Here is an 8,019-nt window from a genome sequence, read left to right as displayed (position 1 = left end):
TTGAGCAGAATCCGTTCCGGAAGTCCGTTTGACTTCCTAAACGTTCGAAAATCAAAACATGGCTTCTGATTGGCTGCAGGAAGCTCCTGCAGCCAATCAGAAGCTGCAGAAGCCTCATCAGACATTCAGCTTCCAAAAGAACATTTGAAAACCAGAACATTCACTTCCAGTTTTTGATTGTTCGGGTGCCAGAACATTCGACTCCCAAGGCCAAGGTACAACTGTACTGAATAAAAGAGGCAAAGCAGAAGAGAGACACTGGCCATAGGAATCTGCCACCTGTGTCAATGTATTCTCATTACGAACCAGATTGGAATAAGAAGTACATCCATTAGGTAGGTAGGTAGGTAGGTAGGTAAGTGAACAATTGAACGAACGAATGAATGAAAGGTTTTCCAAACCGGGAAAGGTTAGGAGACCCAGGGCCTGCCACAGAAGACCTAGGACCCTGGCCCTGTTTTTCAGCAGTTATCCATGATCTCAGGCAATAGGTCTATCCCAGGCCTACTAAGTCACTAGTGGAGAACTGCATCCAGAATCTCTTGCATGCTAAGACTGCACCCTGAGTTGCAGCTCCTGCTTTCCAGGAAGAAAAGACTAGGGGTGTGAAAATGCTATGAGGTGTGTGGCCTCTGCTTGTTTGCATTTCTGTGCATCACTGGTGTCAAAAGGACGATCTCAATCGAGAGGGTTTCCTTGACTCGGTGTTTTCAGCGACCTGCCTCTCAGCTGAACTACAACCTGGCTTTGTCAATGAATGGCGCCCCATTCAACAAATGTCAATGCTTTCCCTAATAGCAAGGCACCCACCTACCCCCCCCCCTTTGCCAGGTCTGTAAACAGCATAAATTAGTAATCAAAAAAGATACTGCCTCCTGAATATTTTATGGCAGTGCGAATGAAAGGGAAATGTGCAGACCGAAGGCTTGATGATGCAAACATATTTGTCAAGCTTTTCTTTGTTTAAGCAGAAGAGCGAAAGTGCTGCAGGCTGGTCCCTCCCATCCCCTGCTCATTGGGAGATAATTATAATCTTAGCAAGCTGGCTGTCTCGGAGCTATTCTTGGGGGTGGGGGTGGGGAGTTGCTTGCACAAGGCACCAGCGGTGCCTCAATTATCTGAGCAATCCCTCTTATTATATCTTCTTCAAATACCCACTTAGTAGAAAGTTATATGAAGAGAGCTGTATCTCCCCACCCTCCAAAAATAAAATTCCCCGGAAGATGGATTCGTTTCTGCAAAATAAGTCTGAAATTTCCATTCAATGGTTCCAGTTGGGCAGGATTCGCACAGGATTCCCATTGTGAGAGCAGGACGCTGGATTAGATGGTGTCTTTGGTCTTTGTCAAAACTAACCTACTATACAAAGTTGGTTACATTGCTCTGCCCGTTTTTTGCATCTGACCTCATCCTCCATTGGCACATGGCCGTGGAAGGTTGTCCAAAAGGGAATATGGCTCTTCAGCTGGAAACAGTTCCTCATCCCTGCCCCTGAAGTTCCAACCATTACTTGGGTACAGAGGTGTGCCTAGGCAAGGAGATGTATCACTGCCTCCAAAGCTGGCAGAGACCACAGACCAGAAACTCAAAAAGTTTGCTTTTTGTCACCTTTCACACTCCGCCAGTGACTTCTTCCAATGCTTTTGGAGTTGGGCCTGCTCTTTTCCACCTCTCCTCCTCCTCCTCCTCCTCCTCTGTCAGTCCATCTCAATCCCTCCCTCCATTCACTGTTTTCTCTTCTGCCTCTTCCCTCCCTCCCTCCCTTTCCCCTCCTCTTGCAACTCCATCATTCTTCCCTCTGAGCCCTGCTCAGCGATCTACTCACACTTCTAATAGTACCACCAGCCAGCTGGGGAGGGGCCCCCACAGGGCTGCTGTGACAGTCCACACCAGCGACTGGATTCCTCTGCCAAGCCACCCAGGTGAACCTGAATATCTCACCTGGCCACCCAGAGCAATGGAGGAGCAGCCCAGAGAGTAATGGATGGGTGAGCAGGCTCCTAGCAACTCCGAGTCATAGTGGAGAGGTGCAATTTAGGCACTCCTCTGGGCCTGTGCTCTTGGTGAGGACTAAGATGGCCAACCCCTAGGTACACAGTTGCTTGAGAATAAATCCCATTGAGAGCTTTCATCTGCACAGCTATGCAGAGGATTGCACTGTGAGTAGTAAGTTCATGCCCAGATTCCATTGCCTTTGAGTAAACGCATGCCTAAATTGAGGGGACACTACACGACAGTTCCATGGAAAACAAATTAAGGTTCACCACCACTGACCACCAATGCAAATATATTGTAAGGTCTGAAAAGGGAAGTTCAGCGAAGAATGGAAAGACCAGGAAACTGAAACCAATAGAAGTTGTTGTTTTTTGTTTTGTTTTTTCATGATCCTTTGGAAAACAAGGAGCCCCAGAGAACTGGACATTTAAATAGTTAACCAATAGTTATGGCCCAGCTGCAGCCAATCATTGTTAAGCAATGTACTTGAAACATGCCCTCACGCCACATTGACTTCAGTGGGATTTGAGACTTTGCTTAAGTGCATTCCAGAACAGAGGCCCACAATGGGAGAGACCAAAAGCCAAAGGCCTTGAGATCTGATACTTCCTCTCCAGGCGTAATAAAACCAGAATATAAACTATCCAAATAAGTGCCTTGCTTCATATTTTTTCACACCTCTATTACTCTTGTTTTATTGCACTCTGCCCATCTTTCGTCTCTCCCCCCCCCTCCTTCAATTATCTGCTGTGAAGCATGCAGTCGTGTCCCAGAATGTTGTTGCCTCATCCAGCCACTCACTGACATCATTAGCCGGACAGACACAAAACAGAGACATTCCTAGAAAATGAAGGACTTGGGAAGGAACCTCTGCAATGCACAGAATTTCTCCCATCCTACCTGACTCTCTGGCACAGTGATCACCTTCTGTTGTTCCTGTTCAAGAAGTTAGGTTCAAACAGCGGCCTGTGAAGCAATTGGAAATACTCTCATTCAGCCATTTAGAACCCAGAAGCTCACAGAGAAGGAGAAAAAAGTGTTACACAACTTTTACTAAGAACATTGGACATTAAATACATTCCTTTCCAAAACTTTGAGATGATGCTTGAAAAGTTTCCCACAACTTAGAATTTGGGTCTAAAACAAAGCCACAATTTGGTTGGAAACAGATATAGATACACAACAGTGATGGTGGTATTCGTTGGTTGGGGCCAATGTGGGCAGAAATAAAGGGCTAGACAAATTATCGCACCCCAGGCTCCTATTCATGGGGGGGGGGTGTATTTTCGGTGTCCAAAACCTAAAACAATGGCCAATGTATTTACTTTTGGTTTTTAATTTTCAGATGCTATAAATGCCAATACTATCCTGCTGACACTTCAGTGTGGTAGAAGCTAATTGATCGTGATTTATTAAGGATAGTCTGTTTTCCTATCTATCTGCTTTCCTATCTATCTGCTGGTAGCTTTCCTTGAGATGAATTGTCTCTCTCTTGGATCCCTTTGGATTTTAGGATAGCCAAAGTAAACAGAAATGCCATGCTCTTTACTGCCTTGTCACATCCACACACCAACCCACCCCGGTTCAGAATTCCCCGTAAGGTTTAATTAAACATAAAGTGTGGTAGTCCACTACGTTTTACCCCAAGTAGACCCATCAAAATGAATGAAAATGCCTAATTAGGCCCATTCATCCCAGTGTTTCCAGTTGCAATGCCACCCGCAGCATATTTTTTGTGCAAAATAAAATATGCCAAGAGGGAGCATGTGGTTTTTTTTGGCCAAGGAGTTGTGTTGAAGGTTTCTGTACTCCCACTCAGAGATTATATATTGCGTATTCGTGTCACGTATAGCTGTAGTATTTGCTAACCTGCCTGGAGCAGGAGAAAGAGAGGTGATTTGCCACCAAACTGTCATCCCACTCTAATAGGCTAATCCCATCTTTGTGAACTAGGCTGGTCTTCAGATGCATATACATCAACTGATTACTCAGTGATTGATGACTTGCACTGCACACTGTTCGTGACACCTGCTATAGTCATCAGATGATGGACATGTGTGGACTAACTCTTACCCATAGCCCTGTAGGCGCATATAACGTTGGTGAAATCCGAATGCTGGCTGTTTCCTGGAAAGAGGCACATACACAACAGGCCTTGAGTTGCCTTGAATCTTTTCCAGCTATACTTATCATTCCTGACTCCATGACGCTCCTTTCCTTTGGATTAACCCCACCATGTAAAGGCCCAAGCAACACGTGTGCACCTATATTCCTCTGGTCCACCTTCTTGTAGATGCAACCAGCATGGCCACATTAAGCTCCCACTGGTATGGAAATTGGGGTGAAGGGGTGCAGTATCAGGGGTATAAAGGGACTGCAGAACAGAAGAGAGGGGCAGTGTCAGAAATGGGGTTGAGAAGGTGAAAAGGCCGCTACTATGGGATGAGGGAGGTTGGCAACAAGGAGACATACAGGGCTGACAAACAAGGCGAGCAAGGATGGCAGCCCTGGGTGTGTGTGATGATACGGAAATATGGTTTTTTAAGCTAATATGAGCTGATGGTTTCTTTTTTATTTATAACTAGTTTTAGATACCTGTTCAGATTTTATCTTATCAGGAGGTCCATTCCACACAATATAAGAATCAGGCCTTTAGAGTGGCAGCGCTAACCTTTCGGAACTCTCTTCCATTACGTATGAGGCAGATGCCATCTCTATTGTCTTTTTGGCACCTGTTGAAGGCTTTTCTTGTTTTACAAAAAGGCTTCAAAATTGATATTTTTATCATAGTCATCAAACTTTCGGAAATCTCTCCAAGATACTCTACAGGAAGTCACCCACAAAAGAAATAAACTACTACTACTACTACTACTAGTAGTAGTAGTAGTAGTATAACTACTACTAATGTCAGAGCTGCCTCTAGGTCCCAGCTCACAGAGGACCAACGCCAGGCTGTCGTTATGTACAAAAGTCTTTATTGAGGTTTAGTTTCCATTTCAAAGCCGCAGCGCGCAGCTCTACGTCTTAAAGCCTAGACTGGCGAAGTCCCGTCTGAGTCTCCGCCCCTTCCACACCAGTTTAAGACTCTCGCTTTGCTCCACCTCTTCCTAAGTTCCTTTCTCCTCTGGGCCCTCCTGCCCGCTAGGGTTTCATCCTTTCTGGACTCCTCTGACGCTGACCCCCCTGATTCCTCCCCCTCCTTCCGGCGGGCTTTAGGACCTGGTTCCCTATCTGGGCTACCTTCTGTGCCGCTCGCCTGTACATTTGAACTTGGCGCGCGCGCCCAGCCGGCAAATTTCCTCTTGACCGTTCCCTTGCTCTCCGATGGAGGCGTGGCCAACCCTGACTCATCTTCTCTCGCTGGTGGTGAATATGTGGGCTCTGATACCTGGGACTCCTACCCCCCACTACGCTCTGGTGGGGAAGCTGGTCCTGATTTCCAACTGCTGCTCTGGGAGTCCCCGCTGGCCCCTTGCTTCTGGGGTGTCCCCCTTGGGTCCCCCCTTGCCCTGGCCATCGGCGCCCCCTTCTGTGAATCTTCCGATTCGCTGGAGAGGCTCATGGAATCTCTCGGGCTGCTGTCATCTTCTCCTACGCTGCCCTCGGATTGCTCCCCCTCGCTCTCCATCTCCTCCCCTCCCTGCGCTCCCGCTGAGTCCCTGACATAAATTATGGTAACAATTACTACTGCTGATACTTCTGCTGCTTCTTCCTGGCAGATGGGGTACCACAGTTGAGTGACTTTGTGACCACCTTTTGCTATAGATTTGCAGCTTTCCATTGTAGCACTCTTCACATTACCCACATAGCTTAAGGTAAAGGTAAAGGGACCCCTGACCATTAGGTCCAGTTGTGACCGACTCTGGGGTTGCGGCGCTCATCTCGCTTTACTGGCCGAGGGAGCCGGTGTACAGCTTCCGGGTCATGTGGCCAGCATGACTAAGCCACTTCTGGCGAACCAGAGCAGCGCACGGAAACACCGTTTACTCTCCTGCTGTAGCAGTACCTATTTATCTATTTGCACTTTGACGTGCTTTCTAACTGCTAGGTTGGCAGGAGCAGGGACTGAGCAACGGGAGCTCACCCTGTCATGGGGATTTGAACCGCTGACCTTCTGATCGGCTAGTCCTAGGCTCTGTGGTTTAACCCACAGCTTATCCCTGGCTTTATTCTAGGCTCTAAATGTTTGGCAATAGTTGAAATTATTCAGTGGCAAAACAAGGAGGAGCTAAGTGTTCTTTAGGGAAATGGAGAAAATCTTCTCTCTACTGTATATATATATATACTTTAGAAGCTTAGTCTTTAAAACAGGTCCAGGAATTGTGTGGTCCTCTTTCGGTTGTGAGGAGGTAACACTATGAACTTAGCCCCTCAGCACCACTGCTGCTTTCTGGGATGGTGCATCTGTGGGGTCCATGGAGGTTGGAGCGAGGTTGGCTCAGCCAGTGAGGCTGGCTCAACCCCATTGCACTGACACACTTGCCACTGCCATGCCATGCTCTCACATTCTCCCATGATGTGGCGGTGATGCTCTTGCCAGGTGGGTGACCTCTGGCCCAAGCCATTTATGGGATCCCGAGAAAAGGGAAACATTATGATTGTATGACAAAGTCTGATTAGAATGCCCACCTCATTTCCACCTCATTATTTACTCAGTTATATAAGAAAAAAAGAAATGTCACTTCCTGAATGGGAAAACACAGCTAGGAAATGATAATCTCCAGATCAGAAACAAAGGACAGTGACGGAGTAAGCCTTTAATCTTGGGAAGGGTTTATTGGTAATCTTATTACAAAATAAATAAATGGGTTCGAGCGTGCTCATATGTGTGCATCAGCAATGGAGAGATTGCCTTCTGCATCCCACTTATTTCTCAATCTGCTTGAGGACTGAGTTGTTCAGAGCAAAGAGGGACGCCATAACAAAAGAAACTTCATTCAATGAGAATGCTCAGCGCTGTATCTGCAACACAGGCCAGTCAGAACTTCGCCGGATGGTCTCATGCTGCTTTATTTCACCAGTCACCCACCCGCTCCATGTTTCTTGCAAATTACCAACCGATGTGACCGCTTGGAAGAGCTGACTTTTTAACTTTGCTGTCATCCTACCTACAGGATGAGATGGTGTTTTTCTAGCATGCCAAGGCAACATCTCATATTAGAACCCAATCATGCACAGTGTTTATAAAGCCTCTCACCTTACAGAGGGGAGTTGTGAGCAGGAGCCATTTCCTGTGTTGGCAGGAGGTGCACCAGCCCCTGACCAGCTGGCCTGGCTGCCGTGCTACGCCCCCAGGAAGCCAACCAATCAGGTGGAGGCTTGGGGGCAGGGTTTAGCCTCTCAAATGCTGGCTGCGGCAGCACTTTCCTTTCATTCTGTTGCTGGTTTTCGTCAGATCACCCACCCACCCTCTCTTTAGTTCATTGCTTCCTTCTTGACCTTGCTATGGACCTATGGTTGGTCGCCTTGGTTGCCCAAGGGGCCTGGTAGGAATTTTTATCCAGCTGGCAAATTGGCACCGGCCACTTTGTTTTTCGCCTACCTCATAGCAAATAATCACAACTTTTAGGTACTGGCGGTTAGGCATTGGTATATGTTTGTGTATTGGAGGGCAGGGTGTGGCCATCGCCTACCCCTCCACTTTATGGGTATTCCGGTAAACGAATCTGGTGGTCATGGATCCTATCCGACGCCCTTGCTGGTGGCTAGGGCCATGGTACAACCCCCGGTGACATCAGGGGGAGCTTTCAGTTGTATTTGCATCAACAGGCTCCTCCCACTGGTGGTTAACCCTTGATAGACTCACCCCTCCCTGAGGGGGTGGAGTCACGCTCTGTTGTTTTATCCAATGCCTAAGCCAATACCTCTCACATGCTGTAATCATGTTTTTAGCCCATTAACCTAATATCCTGTGTCTTTATTATCCCCAAGCAGGTGGTGGGTCCTTGAATCACAATATTTGCCTTCCCGCAAGGTGCTCAGTGTGGTGTATATGCCCGTTAGCCCATTCCTCACTCTCATGGA

The 8,019-nt window shown here is 47.3% G+C and overlaps 1 long non-coding RNA gene across 1 annotated transcript in view; it reads left to right on the top strand.

The window, feature by feature from the left end:
• The first annotated feature begins 202 nt into the window (after positions 1-202).
• LOC307212791 overlaps positions 203-8,019 on the top strand; it is an 11,034-nt gene continuing 3,217 nt past the window's right edge. The window contains exon 1 of the long non-coding RNA XR_013837220.1: positions 203-335. This is a non-coding gene — a long non-coding RNA (uncharacterized lncRNA). The remainder of the gene's footprint in view (positions 336-8,019) is intronic.

This window comes from Podarcis cretensis, assembly GCF_951804945.1.
Source record: "Podarcis cretensis genome assembly, chromosome: 3".
In the NCBI taxonomy this organism is placed as follows: Eukaryota; Metazoa; Chordata; class Lepidosauria; order Squamata; family Lacertidae; genus Podarcis; species Podarcis cretensis.
The sequence above is the reverse complement of the archived record's forward strand: the minus strand, read 5'-3'. Positions and strand labels throughout refer to the sequence as shown.